At 59.0% G+C, this 14,152-nt stretch overlaps 1 long non-coding RNA gene across 1 annotated transcript in view; it reads left to right on the forward strand.

The window, feature by feature from the left end:
* LOC140905536 (uncharacterized) overlaps positions 1 to 14,152 on the forward strand; it is a 64,989-nt gene that overhangs the window by 37,959 nt on the left and 12,878 nt on the right. The gene's annotated exons all lie outside the window — the stretch shown is intronic.

The raw sequence follows: 14,152 nt of genomic DNA on the forward strand, positions 1-14,152 counted from the left end.
TGGAGCTATGCCCGTTTACACCAACAGGCGATCTAGAGTGACTCTGGATTTACACCAGTGTAACTGAGATCACAGTCTGTCCCAGCTAACAAGTCAAGCTCAGATGGCCCGATGTGACTCTGCTGATGCCAGTGGGGTGGCACTGGGATCAAACAAATACCGCGGGGAAACCAGGCCCAGAATTCACCCACTTTGTACAGGGTGCCAGGCAGGCCAGAATCAGAGTCAGTGACAGTGTAAAAGGGGGTCCTCCCCCCCACGCCCAAGTGAGTCCACGGCAACTGCTGATTTGATGGGGCCTGAGATCTGGCTGAAGGGGGTGTAACTTCCTCGCTGATGGGGGGTGGGGGTGTGAAAGACAGCTAGCCGCCCCCCCATCGCCCCACCCACATGTACCAGTACACTCCCAGCGCTGCAGGAGACATGCTGCAGGCATGCGGCTGTTTGCATCCCCTGGAGCGGTGCAAAGCAGTCAGAGTTTACTGGTGCACTTGGCTTATGCTCACACCCTCCCCAGTGTCCTAGGGACAAGTCCCACCTCGATGCATGCGGGTACCTCTCCCTTTGACGCCAACGGGCATTGCACGTGCTAAATTTGGCCCCTCGGCAGGTACCCCAGTTCCACTTACTTTGCAGCCCCCTCCGCCCCCCTGTACCCAATGGCAAACTGACTGCAATGCTCAGCCGCTTACACCCAATGTGGCACCCAGGGCTTTGATCCGGAGAGCCAGCAGCTAACTGTGTGTTCCGTTCACACACACACACACATCCACTAGTGGCTGGCCAATGTGAAGCATAACAGCCTACTATTGCTACAAGCTAATGGGGCTGCCCTGTGTTGTTCGTCAGCTTTTCCCCTGGGGCTCTAGGCACCGTGCTGCGCCCCTGCGCGGGCCAGGCTGAAAGCACTGCTGTGTATTCACTGCTGTGTATGACACCGCTGCTGACTTGGGTCCCTTGAATATCCCTGAAGAGGCTGGTTCTCTCCTCACTTATCCTGTGGGCCCATCAGCCCACTGATCTCTCTGGTCTAGGCTGGTGCAAGCGAGAGGTGAGCCAGGTGCTCGGGGGCAGCTGGACAAAGGTTTCAGCACCTAAGGAGCAGGATAGGCACCTAGAGGGATTTTCAGAAGCACCTGGGTGCCTAACTCCCTTGGGAGGTGAACATACCAGCAGGTGCCTTTGTGCACCTAAATCCCTTTGTCCATCTGGCCCTGAGCGGTTTCCTCCCCCTCGTTACATTTAGAGCTGCGTGAATTACCCATTGCAAACAATCCCCGCCCCTCAGATCAGACGCTGGATAAATGTTCTCCAGCGCAGTCTGACTGGCGGCCACATACCCGCTCCGGATTTCTGTCCCCCACCCCTGCTGCTGTGTGCGTACAGCCTGTCTGCTGCTCAGGGCAGGGACTTGACTCTGGGGTTGATCCTGGGGTGCTGGAAATCCCTGGGGCCAGTTACAGGGCTACCAATAATCCCAGCCCGCTCCTGGGGTCCCCTGGCTTCGCCCCCTGGCTTTGCAGCATGTTGGCGAGCCGCAGCGCACTCAGCTGCCAGCACTCAGGAAGCACCGGGGCACCCGCCAGGAGGCAAACAACCGCAGCAGCCACTGCCAGAGCTGCACCGCGAACAGAATGCGGCTTGTAAAGCTGGACTGGCCCTCAGCAAGGGACGGCCACGTGCCCCCTCGCCCTGGGCAGCCAGGGATTCGCCTGGATCCTGGGTGGCGAGGGACCAGAGCATGGGCACCCGCTGGGTTTGATTCTGATCTCACTGCAGGCCGCAACCAAGGCCAGGTGACATCAGTGGGGACTTGCCACAGCTTCCATGGCTCAGGACCGTACCTGGGGCGGGGTTGTACCGGCGCGGCGTGAATCAGAATCAGGCTCTTGATGCCCGGCCTGCAGCAGGCCTGGCTCTGAGCAGGCTCCTGCCAGTGTAAAGCAGGAGGAATTGGGCTGATGCCAATGCCCATCCATGAGCAGAGGGCGCTGCTTAGGCGCAGGGGGGTGTTCTAAAGGAACAAGTATTCAGTGAAGCACGCGTGGGCCCTGATTCATCCAGGTGCACGTCGCTCCAAGCCCTGGGGCCTTTGTCAGCCTCGGGTATCCCACCCGCCCACTCGCTCGTCGACCCTCAGGCCCCCAAAGCTGGACCAGGAGCTGCTACGGCTCCAGCTGTGCGATGGAGACACCTCCCTAGCAGCTGTGCCAAGCCACCTCCTGTGTGGATCAGGCACCCATAGCCCCGAGCGGCGGGTTACCCAGCCCAAAGGCTGCCCGGGCCCTGGGCTGCGGTGCAGGGGGCTGAGTTTGCTGTGTCACCATTAGGGAAATTAGGCGTTGGGAAAGCCAGTGCTCCTGTGGCAGCTGGAGGTGAAGGAGTTGCTGGGTGCGGCTGGGGCAGGCCGTCTGGTGGCAGGAGGGGAGGAGAGCTTGCGACTCCCATGCAACTTTCAGATCCGCCCATCTGGCCCTAGCTCAGCCCGGGGCCAGGCAGGGGAAGGGACCAGACTGACGACCCGGGACATCCCAGGCCAGAGAGAGCGGGAGGTGGGCGAGGACCAAGGGAAACCCAAATGCATAGCAGCAGCTCCTGTGACGTCACCTTCTCCGAGCGCTTCCTTTCCCCAGCCTGGGGGCAGGCAGAAATTAACCCCACAAACACAAGCCGCACTCAGCTATAAACCAACACTAACCCTCCAATAGTACACGGGACCATTTGGAGGGCCTCAGTGGGGAGCCTCCCCCCCTCAGCAATAAGACAGAGTGTTGAGTCCCCAGGGCCTAGATATACAGAGGGACACTCTCCAACCCAATAAAGAATCCAAACAGCCCCCAGTCTCCCAGTCCGCTGGTATCTCAGGAGGATGCTAAATAGCAGGTACTGAAGTTTGCTACTAAATCTTTAAATCAGCAGGTTCAGATAACTTCCATCCAAGGGTTTTAAAAGAGTTGGCTGTGGAACTCGCTGGACTATTAAAGTTCATTTTCAGTAAGTTCCAGAACATGGGAAGAAAGCTAATATGGCAATATTTAAAACAGGTAAACAAGATGACCCAGGGAATTATGGGCCTGTCAGTATGACATTGATCCCAGGCAAGATAAAGGAGCAGCTGATATGGGACAAGGATAGCAGCGGCCCCGGTTACACTGACAGGGAGTGCAGCAGCCCCCGTGGGTGTGGGTACAGTAGAGTCTTTGCCTGACCCAGAACCTCAGCAGCAGCAGGAAGAGCAAACGCTGCCCGTGGCCCAGCCGCCAGCAAGGAGAAGCCAGCGCTTTCAGGTTTACACACTGGACCCGCGATGGCTGCAAACAGCCCTTTGAATTCGATGCTGCCGCCATGGGTGGCAGCGTGAGGGAAGGACGTAGCCTAGGAAGTGAGGGGTAGGGGGGTTGCTCCGGCAAGTGGGGCGTGAGTGAGGGGGCAAACGGTGGGAGAAATCCGCGGTACAGTTACAGTCTCTGCGGTGTGTCAGCCAGCGCGAGGTGGGGAGTGCTCGGACACGTCCCCCAGAGGGCCGTGGAGCTGTGCACCGCGGCCTGGGTGCAGGGAAACGGGTCCGTGCTGCTGGTCAAATGGGCGACCGGAAGGGCTCTGGAGGCATCCGCCAGGCTGCGGGGACTGGCAGCGGGGGGTGCCAGGTGCTGCACATAGGCAGCTCTTTCATGGCAGCGGAACGGGGCAGGGGGTCCGTTATGTGGGGCGGCGGAACAGTTTGCTGCTTCTTGCCCTCTGGTACAGTGTGGGGGGCTGGGCCGCTCAGCACCAGCCATGAGCACAGGGTGTAGGAACCGGGGGCACAGGGAGGAGGGATGTGCCAAGGGAACACCGGGAGGCTGGTGAGAGGGAAACAGAGCCATGGGGATGGCGGGTTGCCCCTGGAAGGCAAGAGACGGCATCTGGGAAAGAGAGGAGGGGCAGGCGAACCTACTGCAATGATACACCCCCTCACACGCGCGTGCACACACGCACCCCCTCCCCTCACATCCACACGCACACACATGCTCACACATCCCTCCCCTCACACACAGCCCTCACACCCACAGACACCCCCCCCCACAGGCTCACACGCACCCCCCTCCCCTCACATCCACACACACACACATGCTCACACATCTCTCCCCTCACACACAGCCCTGACACCCCCCCCACACACACACACCCCCTCATGCATGTGCACACACCCACCCGTAACCGTGCAAGACTCAACCCTGCTGGTTGTCCGGAAATTAGCTCTTTTTGCCAGCTCCGGAGCACCCTCTGCAGGCCAGGGCCATCGCCAGCCCCCGTGTCCCTCCCAGATCCTGGTGCCCCTTTATCTGGGGCTTCTGCCCCAGCAGTATCCCCCCCCTACTGCCAGCCATCGTCTAGCCCCCGCTCCCCGGGGGAGACTGCAGTATAAGAGCCAGTCACCATAGGCAAGGGGGGTCGGACCGACTGCCTCTACCTAGCCCCGGGCTGCCCCTTCGCAGCCCCAGAGCCTGTTTAGGCCCCGCACAAGGCCCTGCAGCCTGGGGGGTTGTCAGGCTGGAGCTCCCCAGGGCTGCTCTACTCTGGTAGCTTGCTCTGTCCCCAGGCACCCAGGTCCTTCCCTCCCTACAGCGGCAGCCTGAGCGCCTGGTTCTCGCCTTTCATGGGGCCCAGCTGCGCCCTGCCTGGGGCATGGCCCAGCTGGAGCTGCTTCCCCAGTCAGCGGAGGCTTGCTGCTTTCCTCAGCAGCAGCCCTCTTGAGCCGCAGCCCTCTCCCAGGGCTGGGTCCAAGCCCTTTCAGCCCCGGAGCGGGTCGGTCGGTCTCTCTCTCTCACACCCACAGAGCTGAGGAGGTGGGAATGGACTTGCTGGCACCGCTCCCCTTCTGGATGATGGGGGCTGCATGGACAAAGGCGGTAGGTAGGGGGCAGGTGCAGGGAGCTGCAGGAAGTGGCAGGACAGCAGGCACCCCGGGAAGAGGGAGCCAGGGCAGAGGGGTGATCCTGGCATGGGCGTGGAGCCGTCTCGAGGTGGCACGGCTGACACAGAAGGAGGAAAGGGAAAGGCGGCGGAGGTCCAGGGCAAGGCTCCTAAGGCCCCTGGGCCTTCGGGGAAAGTGGGGGTGGAGGGGGAAGGGATGGAGATCAGGGCAGTGAGTGGGGGCGCCGGGCTCTGACCTGGCTCGGGTGCCCTGCCCTAGTTTGGCTGCGGAGGGCGAGGGCTGGATGTGTCCGTTCCCTCAGAGCCAGGGCAATCCTTGCCCCGGGGACTCTGGCTCTGAAGCCTCTGCTGGGGTAGACGGGCAGGACCAGAGGGCGACAGGGGTGGCCTGGCTCTCAGCAGGGGTGTGCAGCAGGTACGCGCTGGAAGGGGGAATTGAGTGGGGGCATTCCCAGATCCCACAGGCAAGCAGTCTTGCCTTGAATAGTGGCAACGAATTAGGGTGCAAAGAATGACCTGGTTTCCCCCAGGCTGTGCTGCCATGGGGTCTGCAGGACAGGGAGCGACGCAGAAGAAGGGGGAGGGACAGGCAAGTTGGGGGAGGGGATATTGTTGTTGTGGATTTTTCTCTCACGCCAGTGGGGCTGGGTTTAATGCGTGTGACCGAGTTAGCCACGTCTTGGGCCTCAGTTTCCCAGGCTGAGTTGAATTTGCTGGAGGGAACAGAAGGTCTCTTTGGTAACAGTGACTCTGAACACACACCGTGTCCAGACGTGGCAGGGCAGGCCCTAGAAGTTGGCTGCCGTTGGCCGCGTGCAGGGCATTGGGGTTTTACCACGAGGTTCCAGACAGCAGAGGGCTGCGAACACACATCCCCGGGGAAGAGGAGGGGCTGCTCTTTCTGGGCGGTTGGTGAAGGCACTACAGACAGCATGGGGATTACTTTCTGTGTGTGTAAGGTGGCCATGCCCAGGATAGGATTTGTCCTGGAAGAGCTGCCGGTGGAGGATGGGCTGGGGAGGTCTCTTACTCACTAGCAGACATGTCTGGAAGCCCTGGTCATGCATAGGAGAGGGTCTCATTGTTCGAGGATGGGAGTGCCTGCATGTTTACACTGACTCTGGTGCTTCTGGGCGGGAGGGGATTTAGCTTCCAGTGCAGGGTGGAAGAGAAGGAGCCGGGCTGAAGGATGCAGGCCGGCAAAGACGGGATGCTGGGATGCTGCAGCAGGTCTGAAAGACACATCTGTTTGCAGGCAGCAGCGTCGTCTGGCGGTTCCAGTCCCAGCCCGGGGAGCGAGACAGGCCTTATCGCATGAGTGCCGCTCACAGGGTTCACCTGTATTCACAGGGGATGAGGAGCCTGAATTGCTACGACCTACGTAAAGGAGGGGATACAGTGTGTGGGCTATTCTGCCCTGCCTAGAGATGTCTCGGATGTTGTCTGGGTCGTACATCCTGGCACATGGACTCACCCAGCACTTTTGGGACCAGTACATGGAAGATAACCCCAGCCCTGGGAGGGAAATCAGGAGCGTGCCTGGCCATTTGCCTTTCTCTCTGCGGCTGGGGATGCGGAAGTGTTGCAGGATGTTATCCTTCCTTGGCAGCAGGGTGGGAAGCCAGAGGCTAGGGAAAGTTTCTCACATGCTCCAGGCGGATCCCAGGGGAGAAGGAAGGGACCTCGAGCCTGCAAACTCTCTTCAAGCAATGATTGGAGGAAGTGTAGGAAAGAGAAATCTGCCCTGAAGGCAGCTATGAGAGAATTTCACAGCCAGAGGTTTAAAGCCCAAGGCTGTCATGATGTTTGGGACGGGCCCAGGGAGGAAAAAGGTCCAGTGGCAAGGGGGCAGCCAGACTCTGGGTTCTGCGGGGGGCCAGGCAGCCCCAGTGACTCAGCGTAGGACTGCGTGGCGTAACGCTAAGGAAAGGCAGGGAGCCCCAGGTACGCTGGGCTTGGGGGATTCAAAGGGGCACTTAAGGACAGTCCCAGAAGGGATGCTCAGAATCATTTTCGAGTATTACTCAGATCTTTTCCGAGCCGCGGGGAAGGAAGGAGGCGCCCATGGGATCACAAGAGTCAAAGGCCAAGAGAGTAAGCACGAGAGATGAGTGGAGATTAACTTTGTTCTGGGGTCTCTGGTGCTACCAAGGGTCACTCCAGATCCGGAGGACAGTGTGAGGGCCCCGATCAGCTGTCTGGAAGGGGTGGGGGCAGTTTTGTTTCTCCAGGCACAGATGGTCGGACAGGTGAGCAGTACCAGACCTTCCCAAACGTGTTTGCTAGAATGCCAACTGGGGTGTTCGGTCAAACTCCGATTACAAGGGAACTGATGGAGTCCTTAAGTACAGGAGTCCTCATCTTGGTGGGCACGGTGCGGGATAGACTGCCCCTGGGTAACTCGAGGCCTCTCGCTTTGCCTCATATGGACTGTAAAATCCTGTCCAGGGAGTGGCTTCCGAGGCTTGTCTAGGGCCACCTGCTCCCCTCCATTCTGCGAGTGCAGGATGGGCAGGTTAATTGCAGCCTCATTCACGGATCTCCGTGCAGTGTCTGGTGCCGGGGCACGAGGTCCGCAGGACGGGTCTGAGTAAACCTTTGACCAAGTTGTGCATGACTGTTCCCGCAGCCGGTGTTCCTCTGGTCAGCAGGCGGCAGGGGCCCCCTGCCAGTGTCTCTACATGCCGAGGAGCCCACTGAACCACCATCCTGTGTCTTTGTGGTGGAGCCTCTGATTGGGGGCGTGGCTGAAGTGGGGAGTCCTTCCAGACTGGAGGAGCCAGGTCGTCGGGCTGGCAGGAGCCCCCATGCAGGGGTGGTTTGCGGGTGACATTTCAGTGGGTCAGTACTCCTGCTGTGAGCCAGGCCCGAGAGACAAGCAGGGACAGAACTGCAGGGTTCTGCAGGAAGGGGGTGCAGCAGTTGGGTTACTATGCAGTAGCTAGGCAGTTTGAGTGCATTTACATATAGGAAGCATTAAGAAATGTGTGAGGCAGCTTATTAATATTAATGACCAGGGGCCTGGTTATGGACACCTGGAAGGCAACCTGTGGGTAAGGGGCTGGTATTGATTTTGTTATGGTCATGGAAGGTAATCAAATATGGCTAGGTAGCCAACAGGTCCCATCGAAGTGGGGTATAAAAGACTCTGCTTCCTTCCCTATTTCCAGGTTCCGCTGGCTCAGTGTCAGCTGAGGCCTGGCCATCTGTGCCATGCTCCACAAACCAATTCGTTGCCCCATGTCGTCTCCTCTTTGAGGCTCTAGGTATGAAATGCCGCGCCGGGTACCTGGGCTGTTTCTCTGGGTAGCTCTGTGCTGGTTAGTCACTGTGGGCAGGAGAATTGTCTGGGTTCTGTGTGGAGTGAACATTGGATCTAGGCAACTCACTTGTAAATTATGCCAAGCCCTTAAAGAAAGGGCGGGTTTCTGGGCAAGCCTCCTGTGGGGACTGATCAGTTAGATGTGTGAGCATCACTCAGTGGCCGGCGAGTGTGAAACAGATGGCGTCAGCATTTGTCAGGGCTACCCAGTGCACCAGCCTCTCCCGCGGCACCCCCACTGTGCTCGGTGACCTCCCTGGAAATGTACCGTTTTCTCCCAAACAGCTTCCATGGCCTAATCGCTGTCGCCAGCCTCCCGTCAGGCAGGCCTGGGAATTGTCTGCAACATGGAAACAGGCAGAACTGGAAAGATCTGCCAAGGTGGCTGCCGTCTCTTACAGAAGAACCTGCCCTGGAAACGAGGGGGCAGCGTGTGGGGACTGGGAGATTAACCAGCTGGGTGGCCATTCAGACCTGCCGCTTTCCAGCGCCTGCCTCCGAAAGGGCTAACTGACGGGACGGCCGAGTGGCAGGACTGTGAGCAGGGTCAGGTGGCCCCACAAGACTTGGGCCCCCTCGTCTCGCAGCCTGAATCTCTTGTGGAGCTGAGCCCATTTTTACTCTGGTTACCTGGTGCTTGTGTTTTGCTAGCACCCACCTGTGCAGCTGTGCCCGTGGCTCCCATCACCCTGGTATCTGGGCTCCTTCCCAAACCAAGGAACAGCTCCTCCAGGCCCCTTCTGCAGCTGGGGGGGCGGGGGTGCTCTGAGCCTTAGAGAGCCCTGATGTCCAGGGCCTGGCTCCCAGGGCAATCACTGGGAGCTGTGGGAACTTGGCACCTCAGTGAGATCAGGGAGCCAGGAACAGAACCCCGGTCTCCCGAGGGCCGAGCCCACTGGCCCATCCCCTGCAGTCAGGCCCAGGGCTCTGAGCACACACACACACCGCACCCACCCCTGGCCCCTAAGAGCTCACACTTTAACCCCCATGGAGCCCCCAGGGGGACCTCCAGAAGCAACAACTGCTCCAGGGACCACAACCACAGTCACTCTCCTGTACCTGCCCAGCCGCTGCCAGAGCATGGCACAAGGTGAGAACATCAAACTGGGGGATCTGGGCAGAATTGGGGGCAGGTCCCCCAGGCCTGGGGCTTCTGCCCTCTGCAGACCCTTCACAGCAGCAAGCAAAGTGGGGGGAGGGGGCATCCGGGTCTGACTGTGACCAGTCACCCCTCCCCATGGCCCTTCCCACAGCTGGCTGGGGAAGAGCAGGAAACGCAGAACCTCCTTGCAGAGAAGAGAGAAGCCAAACAACCCTCTCCTGATGTCCCAGTCTCTCAAGCGCCTGCAGGGCGCAGGGCAGGCAGGTGCTACCCTGAGCAGCGAGGCGGAGGTGGGGAGCAGGCGGGGCGCCGATTTGATCTCCAGGGCTAACCAGGGACGTTTAAGGACTAACCGGCAGTGCAGTTATTGGAACCTGAGATTTGATTATTATTTATTCCGATAATAAATCCCCGGGCGGGAAGCAGAGCTGCCTGCCGGGGGGAGCCAGCGTTTAGGGAATTAACCAGGGCGCTCGGATCCAGGGAGGCATGAAAGGGGAGGAAAGTGAGCCTGCAGGAGGCCGTTTGCAGAGCAGCCCCCTGTCCTTTTGCAGAGTGCATGTTCTCAGTAGCCTGCCTTTCTCGCCTCTGCGCTGGGGGCTGGCGCATGGGAATGGCCAGGCGGATCTGAGCTGATGTCCATCTAGCCCAGCGTCCTGTCTGGCCAGGGGATGGCGTGAGACCCCCACAGATAATTCATCGCCCACATGAGGCCTCCTTTGGAGCTCTGAGGCAGGAGGTAAACATCCCAGCCAAGAGCACCTGTTACCCGCACACTGTAGGGCACCTGCCTTTACCCAGTTCCTAGGGCTCAAGGCATAATCCAATTGATTTAAGCACCACGATCCTTACCCTGTTCCTAGGGCTCAAGGTGTAACCTGATTGCTTTAGGCACCCCGACCCTTACCCTGTTCCTAGGGCTCAAGGCATAATCCAATTGATTTAGGCACCCCCACCCTGACCCCGTTCCTAGGGCTCAAGACGTAATCTTCTGTGGGTTTGCAGGATCTTTTTACCAGGGAAAAAGCCTCACACAGTAATATCCTTATCCTCTATTTATTAACAATCACCAAGCAGAATACGCACGCTAAGCATACAATGCTAGGCTCACCTGTCCTGATCAGGCAGGCGGCCTTTCCCTGTCGGCCAGGCAAGGTCGGTCTCGTCTGGGTCCTAGTTGTTGCACGTTGCGGTCGTGCAGAGGATTCTTAGCAGCTCTGGTCTTAGGCTGAGTCTTGGGGTGAGTTCTTCTCATTCCAGGTCCTTCCTTCTTCTTATTCTTTTCCTTTCTTTTTCCTTCCCAGCTGGTCTCCTTCTAGGACCCCAGTTTATATAGTGAAAACTGCGTCCTGCTTTGCTCTACCGTAACCAACGATTTTACGAAAATATTACAAAAGAATTCTTTGACCACTTCTAACATATTGTGAAACAATGCTCTTCCCAATCAGACCCCACCCACCACCTTAGTTAATTTACACCCAGCAAAATGAGTTCTGCACCAGACAGAAACAGTGAAAGACCCAGACAGAGACGGGACAGACAAACAATAGAGAAGTGGGGACCACAAAAGCAAAACCCTAACGAAGCAGAGATTTCACAACCACAATGGTTGATAAGTGATTTCTTGCCAGACAGGCCCCTGCCACACAAAGGTTTTTCTGTATCTGGTGACTGTGGATGCTGTTCACACAAGAGCCTTTTTAACAGCCGGATAGTACACGGTTTGAGTGTGATTTAGAGGGCATGTGAGGATGGGACTCTCTGCTTCTAGGCTCCTGGCTGCTGCTGTCCTAGTGTGGCTGCGGACAAAGGCCTCAGACCTGACACTGGGCTGGGAGTCAGAAGAGCTGGATTTCACTCCCGGCCCTGCCGTGGGGAGTCACAGCTTCTCTTGCGCTTTGCCTACCCTGTCTGCAAAGTGGAACTGACATCAAGGGCCGCAGGCAAGCTCTGTGTGGGGCGGGACAAGCGCTGCTGGGGAAATGCAAACTGCTGTTACTTACTAGTAGCCTTTAATTTAAATGTCGCCAATTAGCACTGGCTGAGTGCCGGGTCCCCTGTGGACGTGTACAGGATGGGATCAATGCCCCAGCGCGGTGCTAGGGGGCGCTGGGCGGCAGAGGACAGGAGGGGCACTCTCCCCTCTGGGTCAGTACAGCCGCGATGCCCCGGCACGGCGCTAGGGGGCGCTCTCCCCTCTGGGTCAGTACAGCCGCGATGCCCCGGCACGGCGCTAGGGGGCGCTCTCCCCTCTGGGTCAGTACAGCCGCGATGCCCCGGCACGGCGCTAGGGGGCGCTCTCCCCTCTGGGTCAGTACAGCCGCGATGCCCCGGCACGGCGCTAGGGGGCGCTCTCCCCTCTGGGTCAGTACAGCCGCGATGCCCCGGCACGGCGCTAGGGGGCGCTCTCCCCTCTGGGTCAGTACAGCCGCGATGCCCCGGCACGGCGCTAGGGGGCGCTCTCCCCTCTGGGTCAGTACAGCCGCGATGCCCCGGCACGGCGCTAGGGGGCGCTCTCCCCTCTGGGTCTGTACAGCCGCGATGCCCCGGCACGGCGCTAGGGGGCGCTCTCCCCTCTGGGTCAGTACAGCCGCGATGCCCCGGCACGGCGCTAGGGGGCGCTCTCCCCTCTGGGTCAGTACAGCCGCGATGCCCCGGCACGGCGCTAGGGGGCGCTCTCCCCTCTGGGTCAGTACAGCCGCGATGCCCCGGCACGGCGCTAGGGGGCGCTCTCCCCTCTGGGTCAGTACAGCCGCGATGCCCCGGCACGGCGCTAGGGGGCGCTCTCCCCTCTGGGTCAGTACAGCCGCGATGCCCCGGCACGGCGCTAGGGGGCGCTCTCCCCTCTGGGTCAGTACAGCTGCGATGCCCCGGCACGGCGCTAGGGGGCGCTCTCCCCTCTGGGTCAGTAGAGCCGCGATGCCCTGGCACGGCGCTAGGGGGCGCTGGGCTGCCTTTCTGAGCAGGGCGAGTGGCCGGGGCAGAGAGACTTAGGATGCTGGTGGGAGGAGGAAGCACTTTCTATGACACGCCTCTCTGTACGCAACAGCAGCCCTGCTCTGAGCCTTGCCCCCCCCCGGCCAAACAGCCATGGCAGCAAAATACCCACTCCCAGCCCTACTGTGGGGACTGTGCCCCATCGGATCCAACCCAGACCTGGCCACGTACACCCACCTCTGCCAGCCTGCTGCCTGGTACCTGCAGCTCATTCCACCCAGGGCTGATCTGTCTGCCCGGGCACTGACGGCAGCAGGGCTGCGAGAGCACATCACCTGTTTGGTGCTGCCCTGGCTTCTCTGCCCTGCCTCCCCGAGCAGTGCCCCCTCCTCACTGCAGCCTCCCATGGCAGCTGCCTTCCACCAGGGCCAGGACCTCAGCCAGTGGGGACGCTTGTGAGACACAGAGGTGTCCTGGGAGCTGAAACTCACTGCCACAGGGACCACCACCCTCACAACCACATGCCACGCTCAGCTCTCCCATGAGGCCTTCCCAAAAACACACACAGAGAGGTCGACACACTCACAACTGCTAACTAAGCCAGTTCTGTCCCCGACAGCCTGGTGTGTGTGGGAGAGACGGGGGGAGAGGATGAGAAAGAGTGAGAGAGAGGCAACCTTTGTTTTGGATGGGTGGAGGGATGTTTGGGTTGGGAGAGCGGTGGGTGGGTGGATGGATGGATGGATGGATAGATGGACAGAAGATGAATGTAGTGCATGGCGAGATGCCTGGGTGGATGGATGGAGGATATATATATGTGTGTGTGTGTGTGTGTAGGTAGATTAGTGGGTGGATGTGTGTGAGACGCTGGCAGACCAGATGCCAGCTGATGCCAAGGTCCAAATGTCTCAGCTGAACATTGACAAATAGCTAGAACCCGTGCAGCTCAGCTGGGGGTCAGTATGGTTAAAACAGGCATTGGAGATATAAGAATGTGTTTAGTGTTCAGACTTTCCTGAATACTCGTGAGTTGCTGGCAGTATTAATCTCACTTACAACAGCTGAATCCCACCTTGTATGGTACATTTCAGTGTTTGCGGTGTGAGTCTCTGTGACTGTGTGAAATACCAGACAGGAGAGAGACATTAACTCGTGGGAAAAGCTGCCTCCAACAGAAGGTGTCCCCTCCTGCCCCACAGGGAAGGCCTGTCAGCACCAGGCGAACTATTGTGGAACATGGAAGAGGACACAAGCCTTTGCTGGTTGGTCTTCCCCCTCCCAATGGAGCGGAGCCGTGCAAGTCAATTCCTCCCCTCAGCTGAGTTTGCAGTTCAAAGCAGAATGAGAGAAGAGATAATAAACCCCAGCAAAGAGGAATTGTATCTTTTTCTGCTTGGACGCTGAGGGTTAAGGATTTCTAGGCATCAGCAAAAGATCCCCAGCACTTGGCCTGGGTTAGCCCTAAAGGACATGGGGTATGTCTACACTGCAATAAAACCCCTGTGGCTGACCCATGTTCGTTGACTTGGGCTCACTGGGCTGTTTAATTGTGGTGTAGACGTTCCGGCTTGGGCTGACGCCCCAGCTCTGGGACCCCGTGAAGGGGGAGGTTCTCAGAGCCCAGACACCAGCATGAACCTGAATGTCTACACCTCGCCCGAGCCCCTTAGCCCAAATCAGCTGACCTGGGGCGGCCGAGGGTGGTTAGTTGAGGGTTCTTAGCATGTGCGCCATGTGCCTCCAGTGCCATGTTGCCAGGAATCGTCCCCGAAGTTGATCCGCTGGTTGGATCAGTCGCGTTCCCAGCCTGGCCCGCGCCCTGATGGGGAGTGCGACGTGACCGCCGAGCCATGCCCCCCAGGAGTTGCAGCACA

This window comes from Lepidochelys kempii, chromosome 1 (genome assembly GCF_965140265.1).
Source record: "Lepidochelys kempii isolate rLepKem1 chromosome 1, rLepKem1.hap2, whole genome shotgun sequence".
In the NCBI taxonomy this organism is placed as follows: Eukaryota; Metazoa; Chordata; order Testudines; family Cheloniidae; genus Lepidochelys; species Lepidochelys kempii.